The sequence below is a fragment of the Pseudophryne corroboree genome, unplaced genomic scaffold (assembly GCF_028390025.1).
Source record: "Pseudophryne corroboree isolate aPseCor3 unplaced genomic scaffold, aPseCor3.hap2 scaffold_1123, whole genome shotgun sequence".
Classification (NCBI taxonomy): Eukaryota; Metazoa; Chordata; class Amphibia; order Anura; family Myobatrachidae; genus Pseudophryne; species Pseudophryne corroboree.
In genome coordinates this window covers 74,229-89,242 of record NW_026967749.1, presented here as the reverse complement: position 1 = coordinate 89,242, position 15,014 = coordinate 74,229, and positions in this window count along the sequence as shown.

Below are 15,014 nucleotides of genomic sequence, written 5' to 3'. Positions count from 1 at the left end.
TCTTTTGCAAAGAGATAGGCATTGGAAAATTCAGGGCTATTACGTGTAGATGAAGCACTAAAAGGAGGCTTTAAAATTTTCATTCTAGTGTCTTTCGTTTGGGAGAAAAATGCAAAAGTACAATGCAGCTTTTCCTTGCCGATATCTCTCTTTTGCAAAGAGATAGGCATTGGAAAATGCAGGGCTATAACGTGTAGATGAAGCACTAACAGGAGGCTTTAAAATTTTCATTCTAGTGTCTTTCGTTTGGGAGAAAAATGCAAAGGTACAATACAGCTTTTCCTTGCCGATATCTCTCTTTTGCAAAGAGATAGGCATTGGAAAATTCAGGGCTATAACGTGTAGATGAAGCACTAATAGGAGGCTTTAAAATTTTCATTCTAGTGTCGTTCGTTTGGGAGAAAAATGCAAAGGTACAATACAGCTTTTCCTTGCCGATATCTCTCTTTTGCAAAGAGCTAGGCATTGGAAAATTCAGGGCTATAACGTGTAGATGAAGCACTAACAGGAGGCTTTAAAATTTTCATTCTAGTGTCTTTCGTTTGGGAGAAAAATGCAAAGGTACAATACAGTTTTTCCTTGCCGATATCTCTCTTTTGCAAAGAGATAGGCATTGGAAAATTCAGGGCTAGAACGTGTAGATGAAGCACTAACAGGAGGCTTTACAATTTTCATTCTAGTGTCCTTCGTTTGGGAGAAAAATGCAAAGGTACAATACAGCTTTTCCTTGCCGATATCTCTCTTTTGCAAAGAGATAGGCATTGGAAAATTCAGGGCTATAACGTGTAGATGAAGCACTAACAGGAGGCTTTAAAATTTTCATTCTAGTGTATTTCGTTTGGGAAAAAATGCAAAGGTACAATACCGCTTTTCCTTGCCGATATCTCTCTTTTGCAAAGAGCTAGGCATTGGAAAATTCAGGGCTATAACGTGTAGATGAAGCACTAATAGGAGGCTTTAAAATTTTCAATCTAGTGTCCTTCGTTTGGGAGAAAAATGCAAAGGTACAATACAGCTTTTCCTTGCCAATATCTCTCTTTTGCAAAGAGCTAGGCAATGGAAAATTCAGGGCTATAACGTGTAGATGAAGCACTAACAGGAGGCTTTAAAATTTTCATTCTAGTGTCTTTCGTTTGGGAGAAAAATGCAAAAGTACAATGCTGCTTTTCCTTGCCGATATCTCTCTTTTGCAAAGAGATAAGCATTGGAAAATTCAGGGCTATAACGTGTAGATGAAGCACTAACAGGAGGCTTTAAAATTTTCATTCTAGTGTCTTTCGTTTGGGAGAAAAATGCAAAGGTACAATACAGCTTTTCCTTGCCAATATCTCTCTTTTGCAAAGAGCTAGGCATTGGAAAATGCAGGGCTATAACGTGTAGATGAAGCACTAACAGGAGGCTTTACAATTTTCATTCTAGTGTCTTTCGTTTGGGAGAAAAATGCAAAGGTACAATACAGTTTTTCCTTGCCGATATCTCTCTTTTGCAAAGAGATAGGCATTGGAAAATTCAGGGCTATAACGTGTATATGAAGCACTAACAGGAGGCTTTAAAATTTTCATTCTAGTGTCCTTCGTTTGGGAGAAAAATGCAAAGGTACAATACAGCTTTTCCTTGCCAATATCTCTCTTTTGCAAAGAGCTAGGCATTGGAAAATTCAGGGCTATACCGTGTAGATGACGCACTAACAGGAGGCTTTAAAATTTTCATTCGAGTGTCCTTCGTTTGGTAGAAAAATGCAAAGGTACAATACAGCTTTTCCTTGCCGATATCTCTCTTTTGCAAAGAGATAGGCATTGGAAAATTCAGGGCTATAACGTGTAGATGAAGCACTAACAGGAGGCTTTAAAATTTTCATTCTAGTGTCTTTCGTTTGGGAGAAAAATGCAAAGGTACAATACAGCTTTTCCGTGCCGATATCTCTCTTTTGCAAAGAGATAGGCATTGGAAAATTCTGGGCTATAACACGTAGATGAAGCACTAACAGGAGGCTTTAAAATTTTCATTCTAGTGTCCTTCGTTTGGGAGAAAAATGCAAAGGTACAATACAGCTTTTCCTTGCCGATATCTCTCTTTTGCAAAGAGATAGGCATTGGAAAATTCAGGGCTATAACGTGTAGATGAAGCACTAATAGGAGGCTTTAAAATTTTCATTCTAGTGTCCTTCGTTTGGGAGAAAAATGCAAAGGTACAATACAGGTTTTCCTTGCCGATATCTCTCTTTTGCAAAGAGATAGGCATTGGAAAATTCAGGGCTATAACGTGTAGATGAAGCACTAACAGGAGGCTTTAAAATTTTCATTCTAGTGTATTTCGTTTGTGAAAAAATGCAAAGGTACAATACCGCTTTTCCTTGCCGATATCTCTCTTTTGCAAAGAGCTAGGCATTGGAAAATTCAGGGCTATAACGTGTAGATGAAGCACTAATAGGAGGCTTTAAAATTTTCAATCTAGTGTCCTTCGTTTGGGAGAAAAATGCAAAGGTACAATACAGCTTTTCCTTGCCAATATCTCTCTTTTGCAAAGAGCTAGGCAATGGAAAATTCAGGGCTATAACGTGTAGATGAAGCACTAACAGGAGGCTTTAACATTTTCATTCTAGTGTCTTTCGTTTGGGAGAAAAATGCAAAAGTACAATGCTGCTTTTCCTTGCCGATATCTCTCTTTTGCAAAGAGATAAGCATTGGAAAATTCAGGGCTATAACGTGTAGATGAAGCACTAACAGGAGGCTTTAAAATTTTCATTCTAGTGTCTTTCGTTTGGGAGAAAAATGCAAAGGTACAATACAGCTTTTCCTTGCCAATATCTCTCTTTTGCAAAGAGCTAGGCATTGGAAAATGCAGGGCTATAACGTGTAGATGAAGCACTAACAGGAGGCTTTACAATTTTCATTCTAGTGTCTTTCGTTTGGGAGAAAAATGCAAAGGTACAATACAGTTTTTCCTTGCCGATATCTCTCTTTTGCAAAGAGATAGGCATTGGAAAATTCAGGGCTATAACGTGTATATGAAGCACTAACAGGAGGCTTTAAAATTTTCATTCTAGTGTCCTTCGTTTGGGAGAAAAATGCAAAGGTACAATACAGCTTTTCCTTGCCAATATCTCTCTTTTGCAAAGAGCTAGGCATTGGAAAATTCAGGGCTATACCGTGTAGATGACGCACTAACAGGAGGCTTTAAAATTTTCATTCGAGTGTCCTTCGTTTGGTAGAAAAATGCAAAGGTACAATACAGCTTTTCCTTGCCGATATCTCTCTTTTGCAAAGAGATAGGCATTGGAAAATTCAGGGCTATAACGTGTAGATGAAGCACTAACAGGAGGCTTTAAAATTTTCATTCTAGTGTCTTTCGTTTGGGAGAAAAATGCAAAGGTACAATACAGCTTTTCCGTGCCGATATCTCTCTTTTGCAAAGAGATAGGCATTGGAAAATTCTGGGCTATAACACGTAGATGAAGCACTAACAGGAGGCTTTAAAATTTTCATTCTAGTGTCCTTCGTTTGGGAGAAAAATGCAAAGGTACAATACAGCTTTTCCTTGCCGATATCTCTCTTTTGCAAAGAGATAGGCATTGGAAAATTCAGTGCTATAACGTGTAGATGAAGCACTAATAGGAGGCTTTAAAATTTTCATTCTAGTGTCATTCGTTTGGGAGAAAAATGCAAAGGTACAATAAAGCTTTTCCTTGCCGATATCTCTCTTTTGCAAAGAGATAGGCATTGGAAAATTCAGGGCTATAACGTGTAGATGAAGCACTAACAGGAGGCTTTAAAATTTTCATTCTAGTGTCTTTCGTTTGGGAGAAAAATGCAAAGGTACAATACAGCTTTTCCTTGCCGATATCTCTCTTTTGCAAAGAGCTAGGCATTGGAAAATTCAGGGCTATAACGTGTAGATGAAGCACTAACAGTAGGCTTTAAAATTTTCATTCTAGTGTCTTTAGTTTGGGAGAAAAATGCAAAGGTACAATACAGCTTTTCCTTGCCAATATCTCTCTTTTGCAAAGAGCTAGGCATTGGAAAATTCAGGGCTATAACGTGTAGATGAAGCACTAACAGGAGGCTTTAAAATTTTCATTCTAGTGTCTTTCGTTTGGGAGAAAAATGCAAAGGTACAATACAGTTTTTCCTTGCCGATATCTCTCTTTTACAAAGAGATAGGCATTGGAAAATTCAGGGCTATAACGTGTAGATGAAGCACTAACAGGAGGCTTTAAAATTTTCATTCTAGTGTCTTTCGTTTGGGAGAAAAATGCAAAGGTACAATACAGCTTTTCCTTGCCAATATCTCTCTTTTGCAAAGAGCTAGGCATTGGAAAATTCAGGGCTATAACGTGTAGATGAAGCACTAACAGGAGGCTTTAAAATTTTCATTCTAGTGTCTTTCGTTTGGGAGAAAAATGCAAAAGTACAATGCAGCTTTTCCTTGCCGATATCTCTCTTTTGCAAAGAGATAGGCATTGGAAAATGCAGGGCTATAACGTGTAGATGAAGCTCTAACAGTAGGCTTTAAAATTTTCATTCTAGTGTCTTTCGTTTGGGAGAAAAATGCAAAGGTACAATACAGCATTTCCTTGCCGATATCTCTCTTTTGCAAAGAGATAGGCATTGGAAAATGCAGGGCTATAACGTGTAGATGAAGCACTAACAGGAGGCTTTAAAATTTTCATTCTAGTGTCTTTCGTTTGGATGAAAAATGCAAAAGTACAATGCTGCTTTTCCTTGCCGATATCTCTCTTTTGCAAAGAGATAAGCATTGGAAAATTCAGGGCTATAACGTGTAGATGAAGCACTAACAGGAGGCTTTAAAATTTTCATTCTAGTGTCTTTCGTTTGGGAGAAAAATGCAAAGGTACAATACAGCTTTTCCTTGCCGATATCTCTCTTTTGCAAAGAGCTAGGCATTGGAAAATTCAGGGCTATAACGTGTAGATGAAGCACTAACAGGAAGCTTTACAATTTTCATTCTAGTGTCTTTCGTTTGGGAGAAAAATGCAAAGGTACAATGCTGCTTTTCCTTGCCGATATCTCTCTTTTGCAAAGAGATAGGCATTGGAAAATGCAGGGCTATAACGTGTAGATGAAGCACTAACAGGAGGCTTTAAAATTTTCATTCTAGTGTCTTTCGTTTGGGAGAAAAATGCAAAGGTACAATACAGCTTTTCCTTGCCGATATCTCTCTTTTGCAAAGAGATAGGCATTGGAAAATTCAGGGCTATAACGTGTAGATGAAGCACTAATAGGAGGCTTTAAAATTTTCAATCTAGTGTCTTTCGTTTGGGAGAAAAATGCAAAGGTACAATACAGCATTTCCTTGCCGATATCTCTCTTTTGCAAAGAGATAGGCATTGGAAAATTCAGGGCTATAACGTGTAGATGAAGCACTAACAGGAGGCTTTTAAATTTTCATTCTAGTGTCCTTCGTTTGGGAGAAAAATGCAAAGGTACAATACAGCATTTCCTTGCCGATATCTCTCTTTTGCAAAGAGATAGGCATTGGAAAATTCAGGGCTATTACGTGTAGATGAAGCACTAAAAGGAGGCTTTAAAATTTTCATTCTAGTGTCTTTCGTTTGGGAGAAAAATGCAAAAGTACAATGCAGCTTTTCCTTGCCGATATCTCTCTTTTGCAAAGAGATAGGCATTGGAAAATTCAGGGCTATAACGTGTAGATGAAGCACTAATAGGAGGCTTTAACATTTTCAATCTAGTGTCCTTCGTTTGGGAGAAAAATGCAATGGTACAATACAGCTTTTCCTTGCCAATATCTCTCTTTTGCAAAGAGCTAGGCATTGGAAAATGCAGGGCTATAACGTGTAGATGAAGCACTAACAGGAGGCTTTAAAATTTTCATTCTAGTGTCTTTCGTTTGGGAGAAAAATGCAAAAGTACAATGCAGCTTTTCCTTGCCGATATCTCTCTTTTGCAAAGAGATAGGCATTGGAAAATTCAGGGCTATAACGTGTAGATGAAGCACTAATAGGAGGCTTTAAAATTTTCAATCTAGTGTCCTTCGTTTGGGAGAAAAATGCAAAGGTACAATACAGCTTTTCCTTGCCAATATCTCTCTTTTGCAAAGAGCTAGGCATTGGAAAATGCAGGGCTATAACGTGTAGATGAAGCACTAACAGGAGGCTTTACAATTTTCATTCTAGTGTATTTCGTTTGGGAAAAAATGCAAAGGTACAATACCGCTTTTCCTTGCCGATATCTCTCTTTTGCAAAGAGCTAGGCATTGGAAAATTCAGGGCTATAACGTGTAGATGAAGCACTAATAGGAGGCTTTAAAATTTTCAATCTAGTGTCCTTCGTTTGGGAGAAAAATGCAAAGGTACAATACAGCTTTTCCTTGCCAATATCTCTCTTTTGCAAAGAGCTAGGCAATGGAAAATTCAGGGCTATAACGTGTAGATGAAGCACTAACAGGAGGCTTTAAAATTTTCATTCTAGTGTCTTTCGTTTGGGAGAAAAATGCAAAAGTACAATGCTGCTTTTCCTTGCCGATATCTCTCTTTTGCAAAGAGATAAGCATTGGAAAATTCAGGGCTATAACGTGTAGATGAAGCACTAACAGGAGGCTTTAAAATTTTCATTCTAGTGTCTTTCGTTTGGGAGAAAAATGCAAAGGTACAATACAGTTTTTCCTTGCCGATATCTCTCTTTTGCAAAGAGATAGGCATTGGAAAATTCAGGGCTATAACGTGTATATGAAGCACTAACAGGAGGCTTTAAAATTTTCATTCTAGTGTCCTTCGTTTGGGAGAAAAATGCAAAGGTACAATACAGCTTTTCCTTGCCAATATCTCTCTTTTGCAAAGAGCTAGGCATTGGAAAATTCAGGGCTATACCGTGTAGATGACGCACTAACAGGAGGCTTTAAAATTTTCATTCTAGTGTCCTTCGTTTGGTAGAAAAATGCAAAGGTACAATACAGCTTTTCCTTGCCGATATCTCTCTTTTGCAAAGAGATAGGCATTGGAAAATTCAGGGCTATAACGTGTAGATGAAGCACTAACAGGAGGCTTTAAAATTTTCATTCTAGTGTCTTTCGTTTGGGAGAAAAATGCAAAGTTACAATACAGCTTTTCCGTGCCGATATCTCTCTTTTGCAAAGAGATAGGCATTGGAAAATTCTGGGCTATAACACGTAGATGAAGCACTAACAGGAGGCTTTAAAATTTTCATTCTAGTGTCCTTCGTTTGGGAGAAAAATGCAAAGGTACAATACAGCTTTTCCTTGCCGATATCTCTCTTTTGCAAAGAGATAGGCATTGGAAAATTCAGTGCTATAACGTGTAGATGAAGCACTAATAGGAGGCTTTAAAATTTTCATTCTAGTGTCCTTCGTTTGGGAGAAAAATGCAAAGGTACAATAAAGCTTTTCCTTGCCGATATCTCTCTTTTGCAAAGAGATAGGCATTGGAAAATTCAGGGCTATAACGTGTAGATGAAGCACTAACAGGAGGCTTTAAAATTTTCATTCTAGTGTCTTTAGTTTGGGAGAAAAATGCAAAGGTACAATACAGCTTTTCCTTGCCAATATCTCTCTTTTGCAAAGAGCTAGGCATTGGAAAATTCAGGGCTATAACGTGTAGATGAAGCACTAACAGGAGGCTTTAAAATTTTCATTCTAGTGTCTTTCGTTTGGGAGAAAAATGCAAAGGTACAATACAGTTTTTCCTTGCCGATATCTCTCTTTTACAAAGAGATAGGCATTGGAAAATTCAGGGCTATAACGTGTAGATGAAGCACTAACAGGAGGCTTTAAAATTTTCATTCTAGTGTCTTTCGTTTGGGAGAAAAATGCAAAGGTACAATACAGCTTTTCCTTGCCAATATCTCTCTTTTGCAAAGAGCTAGGCATTGGAAAATTCAGGGCTATAACGTGTAGATGAAGCACTAACAGGAGGCTTTAAAATTTTCATTCTAGTGTCTTTCGTTTGGGAGAAAAATGCAAAAGTACAATGCAGCTTTTCCTTGCCGATATCTCTCTTTTGCAAAGAGATAGGCATTGGAAAATGCAGGGCTATAACGTGTAGATGAAGCACTAACAGGAGGCTTTAAAATTTTCATTCTAGTGTCTTTCGTTTGGATGAAAAATGCAAAAGTACAATGCAGCTTTTCCTTGCCGATATCTCTCTTTTGCAAAGAGATAGGCATTGGAAAATGCAGGGCTATAACGTGTAGATGAAGCACTAACAGTAGGCTTTAAAATTTTCATTCTAGTGTCTTTCGTTTGGGAGAAAAATGCAAAGGTACAATACAGCATTTCCTTGCCGATATCTCTCTTTTGCAAAGAGATAGGCATTGGAAAATTCAGGGCTATTACGTGTAGATGAAGCACTAAAAGGAGGCTTTAAAATTTTCATTCTAGTGTCCTTCGTTTGGGAGAAAAATGCAAAAGTACAATGCAGCTTTTCCTTGCCGATATCTCTCTTTTGCAAAGAGATAGGCATTGGAAAATGCAGGGCTATAACGTGTAGATGAAGCACTAACAGGAGGCTTTAAAATTTTCATTCTAGTGTCCTTCGTTTGGGAGAAAAATGCAAAGGTACAATACAGCTTTTCCTTGCCGATATCTCTCTTTTGCAAAGAGATAGGCATTGGAAAATTCAGGGCTATAACGTGTAGATGAAGCACTAACAGGAGGCTTTACAATTTTCATTCTAGTGTCCTTCGTTTGGGAGAAAAAAGCAAAGGTACAATACAGCTTTTCCTTGCCAATATCTCTCTTTTGCAAAGAGCTAGGCATTGGAAAATTCAGGGCTATACCGTGTAGATGAAGCACTAACAGGAGGCTTTTAAATTTTCATTCTAGTGTCCTTCGTTTGGGAGAAAAATGCAAAGGTACAATACAGCTTTTCCTTGCCGATATCTCTCTTTTGCAAAGAGATAGGCATTGGAAAATTCAGGGCTATAACGTGTAGATGAAGCACTAACAGGAGGCTTTAAAATTTTCATTCTAGTGTCTTTCGTTTGGGAGAAAAATGCAAAGGTACAATACCGCTTTTCCTTGCCGATATCTCTCTTTTGCAAAGAGCTAGGCATTGGAAAATTCAGGGCTATAACGTGTAGATGAAGCACTAATAGGAGGCTTTAAAATTTTCAATCTAGTGTCCTTCGTTTAGGAGAAAAATGCAAAGGTACAATACAGCTTTTCATTGCCAATATCTCTCTTTTGCAAAGAGCTAGGCATTGGAAAATTCAGGGCTATAACGTGTAGATGAAGCACTAACAGGAGGCTTTACAATTTTCATTCTAGTGTCTTTCGTTTGGGAGAAAAATGCAAAAGTACAATGCCGCTTTTCCTTGCCGATATCTCTCTTTTGCAAAGAGATAAGCATTGGAAAATTCAGGGCTATAACGTGTAGATGAAGCACTAACAGGAGGCTTTAAAATTTTCATTCTAGTGTCTTTCGTTTGGGAGAAAAATGCAAAGGTACAATACAGCTTTTCCTTGCCGATATCTCTCTTTTGCAAAGAGCTAGGCATTGGAAAATTCAGGGCTATAACGTGTAGATGAAGCACTAACAGGAAGCTTTACAATTTTCATTCTAGTGTCTTTCGTTTGGGAGAAAAATGCAAAGGTACAATGCTGCTTTTCCTTGCCGATATCTCTCTTTTGCAAAGAGATAGGCATTGGAAAATGCAGGGCTATAACGTGTAGATGAAGCACTAACAGGAGGCTTTAAAATTTTCATTCTAGTGTCTTTCGTTTGGGAGAAAAATGCAAAGGTACAATACAGCTTTTCCTTGCCGATATCTCTCTTTTGCAAAGAGATAGGCATTGGAAAATTCAGGGCTATAACGTGTAGATGAAGCACTAATAGGAGGCTTTAAAATTTTCAATCTAGTGTCTTTCGTTTGGGAGAAAAATGCAAAGGTACAATACAGCATTTCCTTGCCGATATCTCTCTTTTGCAAAGAGATAGGCATTGGAAAATTCAGGGCTATAACGTGTAGATGAAGCACTAACAGGAGGCTTTAAAATTTTCATTCTAGTGTCCTTCGTTTGGGAGAAAAATGCAAAGGTACAATACAGCATTTCCTTGCCGATATCTCTCTTTTGCAAAGAGATAGGCATTGGAAAATTCAGGGCTATTACGTGTAGATGAAGCACTAAAAGGAGGCTTTAAAATTTTCATTCTAGTGTCTTTCGTTTGGGAGAAAAATGCAAAAGTACAATGCAGCTTTTCCTTGCCGATATCTCTCTTTTGCAAAGAGATAGGCATTGGAAAATTCAGGGCTATAACGTGTAGATGAAGCACTAATAGGAGGCTTTAAAATTTTCAATCTAGTGTCCTTCGTTTGGGAGAAAAATGCAAAGGTACAATACAGCTTTTCCTTGCCAATATCTCTCTTTTGCAAAGAGCTAGGCATTGGAAAATGCAGGGCTATAACGTGTAGATGAAGCACTAACAGGAGGCTTTAAAATTTTCATTCTAGTGTCTTTCGTTTGGGAGAAAAATGCAAAAGTACAATGCAGCTTTTCCTTGCCGATATCTCTCTTTTGCAAAGAGATAGGCATTGGAAAATTCAGGGCTATAACGTGTAGATGAAGCACTAATAGGAGGCTTTAAAATTTTCAATCTAGTGTCCTTCGTTTGGGAGAAAAATGCAAAGGTACAATACAGCTTTTCCTTGCCAATATCTCTCTTTTGCAAAGAGCTAGGCATTGGAAAATGCAGGGCTATAACGTGTAGATGAAGCACTAACAGGAGGCTTTACAATTTTCATTCTAGTGTCTTTTGTTTGTGAGAAAAATGCAAAGGTACAATGCAGCTTTTCCTTGCCGATATCTCTCTTTTGCAAAGAGATAGGCATTGGAAAATGCAGGGCTATAACGTGTAGATGAAGCACTAACAGGAGGCTTTAAAATTTTCATTCTAGTGTCCTTCGTTTGGGAGAAAAATGCAAAGGTACAATACAGCTTTTCCTTGCCGATATCTCTCTTTTGCAAAGAGATAGGCATTGGAAAATTCAGGGCTATAACGTGTAGATGAAGCACTAATAGTAGGCTTTAAAATTTTCATTCTAGTGTCCTTCGTTTGGGAGAAAAATGCAAAGGTACAATACAGCTTTTCCTTGCCGATATCTCTCTTTTGCAAAGAGATAGGCATTGGAAAATTCAGGGCTATAACGTGTAGATGAAGCACTAACAGGAGGCTTTAAAATTTTCATTCTAGTGTCTTTCGTTTGGGAGAAAAATGCAAAGGTACAATACCGCTTTTCCTTGCCGATATCTCTCTTTTGCAAAGAGATAGGCATTGGAAAATTCAGGGCTATAACGTGTAGATGAAGCACTAACAGGAGGCTTTCAAATTTTCATTCTAGTGTCTTTCGTTTGGGAGAAAAATGCAAAGGTACAATACAGCTTTTCCTTGCCGATATCTCTCTTTTGCAAAGAGATAGGCATTGGAAAATTCAGGGCTATAACGTGTAGATGAAGCACTAACAGGAGGCTTTCAAATTTTCATTCTAGTGTCCTTCGTTTGGGAGAAAAATGCAAAGGTACAATACAGCTTCTCCTTGCCGATATCTCTCTTTTGCAAAGAGATAGGCATTGGAAAATTCAGGGCTATAACGTGTAGATGAAGCACTAATAGGAGGCTTTAAAATTTTTATTCTAGTGTCCTTCGTTTGGGAGAAAAATGCAAAGGTACAATACAGCTTTTCCTTGCCGATATCTCTCTTTTGTAAAGAGATAGGCATTGGAAAATTCAGGGCTATAACGTGTAGATGAAGCACTAACAGGAGGCTTTAAAATTTTCATTCTAGTGTCTTTCGTTTGGGAGAAAAATGCAAAGGTACAATACAGCTTTTCCTTGCCGATATCTCTCTTTTGCAAAGAGATAGGCATTGGAAAATTCAGGGCTATAACGTGTAGATGAAGCACTAACAGGAGGCTTTAAAATTTTCATTCTAGTGTCCTTCGTTTGGGAGAAAACTGCAAAGGTACAATACAGCTTTTCCTTGCCGATATCTCTCTTTTGCAAAGAGATAGGCATTGGAAAATTCAGGCCTATAACGTGTAGATGAAGCACTAATAGGAGGCTTTAAAATTTTCATTCTAGTGTCCTTCGTTTGGGAGAAAAATGCAAAGGTACAATACAGCTTTTCCTTGCCGATATCTCTCTTTTGCAAAGAGATAGGCATTGGAAAATTCAGGGCTATAACGTGTAGATGAAGCACTAACAGGAGGCTTTAAAATTTTTATTCTAGTGTATTTCGTTTGGGAGAAAAATGCAAAGGTACAATACCGCTTTTCCTTGCCGATATCTCTCTTTTGCAAAGAGCTAGGCATTGGAAAATTCAGGGCTATAACGTGTAGATGAAGCACTAATAGGAGGCTTTAAAATTTTCAATCTAGTGTCCTTCGTTTGGGAGAAAAATGCAAAGGTACAATACAGCTTTTCCTTGCCAATATCTCTCTTTTGCAAAGAGCTAGGCATTGGAAAATTCAGGGCTATAACGTGTAGATGAAGCACTAACAGGAGGCTTTAAAATTTTCATTCTAGTGTCTTTCGTTTGGGAGAAAAATGCAAAAGTACAATGCTGCTTTTCCTTGCCGATATCTCTCTTTTGCAAAGAGATAAGCATTGGAAAATTCAGGGCTATAACGTGTAGATGAAGCACTAACAGGAGGCTTTAAAATTTTCATTCTAGTGTCTTTCGTTTGGGAGAAAAATGCAAAGGTACAATACAGCTTTTCCTTGCCAATATCTCTCTTTTGCAAAGAGCTAGGCATTGGAAAATGCAGGGCTATAACGTGTAGATGAAGCACTAACAGGAGGCTTTACAATTTTCATTCTAGTGTCTTTCGTTTGGGAGAAAAATGCAAAGGTACAATACAGCATTTCCTTGCCGATATCTCTCTTTTGCACAGAGATAGGCATTGGAAAATTCAGGGCTATAACGTGTAGATGAAGCACTAACAGGAGGCTTTAAAATTTTCATTCTAGTGTCTTTCGTTTGGGAGAAAAATGCAAAGGTACAATACAGCTTTTCCTTGCCGATATCTCTCTTTTGCAAAGAGATAGGCATTGGAAAATTCAGGGCTATAACGTGTAGATGAAGCACTAACAGGAGGCTTTAAAATTTTCATTCTAGTGTCCTTCGTTTGGGAGAAAAATGCAAAGGTACAATACAGCTTTTCCTTGCCGATATCTCTCTTTTGCAAAGAGATAGGCATTGGAAAATTCAGGGCTATAACGTGTAGATGAAGCACTAATAGTAGGCTTTAAAATTTTCATTCTAGTGTCCTTCGTTTGGGAGAAAAATGCAAAGGTACAATACAGCTTTTCCTTGCCGATATCTCTCTTTTGCAAAGAGATAGGCATTGGAAAATTCAGGGCTATAACGTGTAGATGAAGCACTAACAGGAGGCTTTAAAATTTTCATTCTAGTGTCTTTCGTTTGGGAGAAAAATGCAAAGGTACAATACCGCTTTTCCTTGCCGATATCTCTCTTTTGCAAAGAGATAGGCATTGGAAAATTCAGGGCTATAACGTGTAGATGAAGCACTAACAGGAGGCTTTCAAATTTTCATTCTAGTGTCTTTCGTTTGGGAGAAAAATGCAAAGGTACAATACAGCTTTTCCTTGCCGATATCTCTCTTTTGCAAAGAGATAGGCATTGGAAAATTCAGGGCTATAACGTGTAGATGAAGCACTAACAGGAGGCTTTCAAATTTTCATTCTAGTGTCCTTCGTTTGGGAGAAAAATGCAAAGGTACAATACAGCTTCTCCTTGCCGATATCTCTCTTTTGCAAAGAGATAGGCATTGGAAAATTCAGGGCTATAACGTGTAGATGAAGCACTAATAGGAGGCTTTAAAATTTTTATTCTAGTGTCCTTCGTTTGGGAGAAAAATGCAAAGGTACAATACAGCTTTTCCTTGCCGATATCTCTCTTTTGTAAAGAGATAGGCATTGGAAAATTCAGGGCTATAACGTGTAGATGAAGCACTAACAGGAGGCTTTAAAATTTTCATTCTAGTGTCTTTCGTTTGGGAGAAAAATGCAAAGGTACAATACAGCTTTTCCTTGCCGATATCTCTCTTTTGCAAAGAGATAGGCATTGGAAAATTCAGGGCTATAACGTGTAGATGAAGCACTAACAGGAGGCTTTAAAATTTTCATTCTAGTGTCCTTCGTTTGGGAGAAAACTGCAAAGGTACAATACAGCTTTTCCTTGCCGATATCTCTCTTTTGCAAAGAGATAGGCATTGGAAAATTCAGGCCTATAACGTGTAGATGAAGCACTAATAGGAGGCTTTAAAATTTTCATTCTAGTGTCCTTCGTTTGGGAGAAAAATGCAAAGGTACAATACAGCTTTTCCTTGCCGATATCTCTCTTTTGCAAAGAGATAGGCATTGGAAAATTCAGGGCTATAACGTGTAGATGAAGCACTAACAGGAGGCTTTAAAATTTTTATTCTAGTGTATTTCGTTTGGGAGAAAAATGCAAAGGTACAATACCGCTTTTCCTTGCCGATATCTCTCTTTTGCAAAGAGCTAGGCATTGGAAAATTCAGGGCTATAACGTGTAGATGAAGCACTAATAGGAGGCTTTAAAATTTTCAATCTAGTGTCCTTCGTTTGGGAGAAAAATGCAAAGGTACAATACAGCTTTTCCTTGCCAATATCTCTCTTTTGCAAAGAGCTAGGCATTGGAAAATTCAGGGCTATAACGTGTAGATGAAGCACTAACAGGAGGCTTTAAAATTTTCATTCTAGTGTCTTTCGTTTGGGAGAAAAATGCAAAAGTACAATGCTGCTTTTCCTTGCCGATATCTCTCTTTTGCAAAGAGATAAGCATTGGAAAATTCAGGGCTATAACGTGTAGATGAAGCACTAACAGGAGGCTTTAAAATTTTCATTCTAGTGTCTTTCGTTTGGGAGAAAAATGCAAAGGTACAATACAGCTTTTCCTTGCCAATATCTCTCTTTTGCAAAGAGCTAGGCATTGGAAAATGCAGGGCTATAACGTGTAGATGAAGCACTAACAGGAGGC